The sequence below is a fragment of the Chinchilla lanigera genome, unplaced genomic scaffold (genome assembly GCF_000276665.1).
Source record: "Chinchilla lanigera isolate Chin_1 unplaced genomic scaffold, ChiLan1.0 scaffold00092, whole genome shotgun sequence".
Classification (NCBI taxonomy): domain Eukaryota; kingdom Metazoa; phylum Chordata; class Mammalia; order Rodentia; family Chinchillidae; genus Chinchilla; species Chinchilla lanigera.
This window is the reverse complement of record NW_004955493.1, coordinates 6,842,279-6,846,169: the sequence shown is the minus strand read 5'-3', so window position 1 is coordinate 6,846,169 and position 3,891 is coordinate 6,842,279.

The following is a 3,891-nucleotide window of genomic DNA, read 5'->3' as shown; positions in this document are numbered from 1 at the left end:
ATTATGTATCCCATACTGGCCTTGAGCACTTGGTGATCCTCCTGCCTCAGCCTCTTGAGTGCTAGGATTACAGATGTGCACCACCATGCCTGGCTTCAAGTGTTGGTATTTCATAAAGCAAAGAGATTCATTTAGCTCACAGTTTTGGAGGCTAAATAGTCCAACATCAGGCAGCATAATCTCTTCAGCCTCTGGAGAAGGCAATGTGGTGGACGTGATGTCATGCAGGAACTTGGTGATCATATGGCCCAACAGGAAGCAGAGAGCAGGGTCGGCCCAACCTGGCTGTTTTTATAGCACCTCACACTCACAGGAACAGACCCACACCCGATGGGCACTGCCCTGATCCCTTCTGAGGGCAGTGCCAATAATGACCTCATCACCTCGCACTCAGCTCTGCCACCTCCTCAGCCTGCCCCGTGGGGGATCAAGCCCAAAACACAGTGACTGTGGGGACAAACCGTGTCTGCCTGTAGACACCATGTGCTGGGGATCCCTTCCCGCCTTTCTTGAGTTGGAGCCCTCATTTCCAGGATTCCGTATCTTCTTCTTTCTGTACTGGACTTTGTAGGTCTGAAAATGTCTTTACTTATTTGATTTTTACACCTTGTTAATAGCTTGGGCAGAGAGTTCAAGTTGGGACCTCCTGCGTCTCCAGTGCTTAGGGTGCACAGCTGTGTCCCCGCACCATGGGCCTTGGGGAACCCAGGCCCGTCCTGGCTCAGGGTGCTCTCCAGAAGCCTCGGGGTCTCCCTCCCCTGGTTCTCATGCCCTTGGTGTGGCCTTGCTTTCCTTCACAGTGCTGGGCAATCTGAACTCACTTCCTATGTGTTTCTTTTTGTTTTATTATGGAATTATGTATAAAATTCATATGTACATGTTAACAAGATCCAATTCAACCCATTTCCTTTGCTGGAGGGGTAACAGTTTAGTCCATTTTCTTCCTTCCTTCCTTCCTTTTTTTTTCTCTGAGACAGGGTCTCGCTATGCAGTTCAGGCTGGCCTTGAGCTTACTTTGTAGCCCCTGCTGGCCTCGAACTCACAGCAATCCTCCTGCCTCAGCCTCCCGAGTGCTGGGATTATAGGTGTGCACCACCATGGCCAGCTATCCATTTTTTTTTTCTCCTGGTACCGGGAATTGAACTCATGACCTTGCACTTGCCAGGCAGGTGCTGTGCCACTGAGCTAAATCCCCAGCCCCTCAGCTATCCATTTTCATAACACAGTGGGAACATCTTATGGTGGGACAGTGCACACGTCTCTTCCGTATTTTATAGGGTGTGTGTGTGTGTGTGTGTGTGTGTGTGTGTGGTACTGGGGATTGAACCAAGGGCTGTCTCACTGAGCTATTTCCCCAGCCCTTTTTATTTTATTTTATTTTATTTTATTTTATTTTATTTTATTTTACTTTATTTATTTATTTATTTGAGATAGGGTCTTGCTAAGTCACTAGATAGTGCAGGCTGAGGTGAACTTGTGATCCTCCTGCTTCAGTCTCTTACAACAGGCGTGTGCTGCCATGCCTGGCGTGCGTATGAATTTTACATCCATGCTGTCCTCCACTGCCTGGTGCGTCTCGGGTGCCTCCTCATACTTGTGTGTGGAGCTATTGCAAGTTGGTGGAAGCTGTACTTGCGGGTAAGCTGCCCGGTGGTGGCCTTTGCCGTGAGATGCCAAAGGATGTTTCCTAGGGAGCGCTAAGGGCCCTCTCTTCCGACCATTTCCTCGGGTTGGCCACATTCCTTACAGAAGGCTCCTGTCACCTCCTGCCTGAAGATGCCAATTTTTGTCTTTTGTGGCTTCTGTGAAGAAAGTCTTCTGTTTCTCATTTTTTCCAATGCCGGCTTAAGAGTCCATTTCCTCAGTTCTAGTAAATAAGTTACCACATGTCCGTCAAGTACCTGGCTTGAAAACTTTTTTTTTTTGTCTTTTTCGGACAGGGTCTCACTATGCTGTTCAGGCTGGTTTTGAAATCACTTTGTAGCCCAGCCTGGCCTTGAGTTCCTCCTGCCTCAGCCTCCCTAGTGCTGGGATTACAGGTATGTGCCACCACACCTGGCTGAAAACATTTTTGTTCCTATTGTTTTCTCTTATTCTTATATATATATATATTTTTAAACATTCTCATGGTTCTAGTGGGTTTGTGGCATTACAAAATCCTCTTATTGCTATTTGATTATGGTTTGGGCAGCAACAGAGGTAAATATATGTGATTCACCTACCATATATAACCAGATGCACTCTGGTTTCTTTTGAGTAAATCTTTCCTCGAAGTAGAACACAGCGAGGCATGCCGACACAGGCCTGGAAACACAGCACTCTGAGAGGCTGAGGCGGGAGGATTGCAAGTTTGAACCCAGCTTAGGCAACTTAGCAACTTTTTTTTTTTAACTTAGCAACTTAATGGAGACTCTGTCTCAAAATTTAAAAATATATATTTTTTAAATTGGAGAGTGCATGCCTGTAATCCCAACATTTAGGAGGCTGAGGCAGGAGGATCACTGTGAGTTCGAGGTCTGCCTGGGCTACAAAACAAATTCAAAGCCAGCCTGAACTGCATAGTGAAACCCTGTCTCAAAAAGGAAAAAAAATTCACTGGGGAAGTAGCTGAATGTGAAGGCACTGTTTGAATCCCTAGTATCAAAACACAAAACAAAACAAAACAAAAAAACCCAAATCCCTAAAACCCAGTCATCACATTTGTTTATGATGAAATTGTTTGCATTCTGATAAACTGTTTAGAAGTTCAGAAAAGAAAGGAATAGCTTCATGGAAAAATTGAGACTTCAGGGATATGGGCTGATTTGGATAAATAAAGGGAAAAGAAGGAAAACTTCAAAAGTGGTAGAAGGCGGGTGTGGTGGCACATGCCTGTAATCCTAGCACTCAGGAGGCTGAGGCAGGAGGATTGTTGCGAGTTCGAGACCAGCCTGGGCTACAAAGTGAGCTCAAGGCTAGCCTGAACTGCGTAGGGAGACCCTGTCTCAAAAAGACAAAAAAAAAGAACACAGGCAGAGCAGAACACGCAGGGCACATGGTAAGGAAACCCTTCCGGCTGGATAAGAAGACTGTATTTGGTGAGGGTGTTTACAAATACAGACAAAATGAGATCAATTGCACCGTTTCCTGCTGAGAGTGCAGTTGGTGCTGGTGACGCGCAGTTGAGTCGGTTACAGTGGGCGGGAAAGCAGAGGCTGTCACGACTGCGCCTGATGTTTGCGCATCCTTTCAGAGGCTCGGCAGCGCTGGCTTCTCTGCGTGCTCATTTATAGAGAGGACGAGGTCAGGGAGAGAAAGTGCAGAGAATCTGCAGTTCAGCGTCGTCACTCTTGGCTCATGGTGAACATTTGGCTGTCAGTATGGATACCATAAAATTAAAACAGAATTTTCCTTTTCAGTTAAAGTACAACATTTTCTCTGTGAAATTCATAAACCTGTGCAGGAACAAAATCAAACAGAAAGAAAGCATTAAAAAAAAGCGCGTGTTACTTCTGCTTCAAAACGACACATGAAATAAATGTGTGGTTGGCTGTCCCACATTAGCATTCCTCAGTTCGGCACTAGCCCTTCATCTGAGCAGCGCTTCCGAGGTTTGGCTTGGTTTTTAGGCATTTTCACAGACATTGTTAATCCTGACATTGCCTCACGAGTGATATAAACTGGGGACAGTGCTGCACACCTTTAATCCAAGCACTCTGGAAGGCTGAGGCAGGAGGATCACAAGTTCAAGCTTGGCCTGGGCAACTTAGTGAGACCCTGTTTCAAAAAAAGGCAGGGAGGCCAGGTGTGGTGGTGCATGCCTGTAATCCCAGCTTTTAGGGTGAAGCAGGAGGATTGTTGCGAGTTCGAGACCAGCCTGGGCTACAAAGTGAGCTCAAGGCTGGCCTGAAC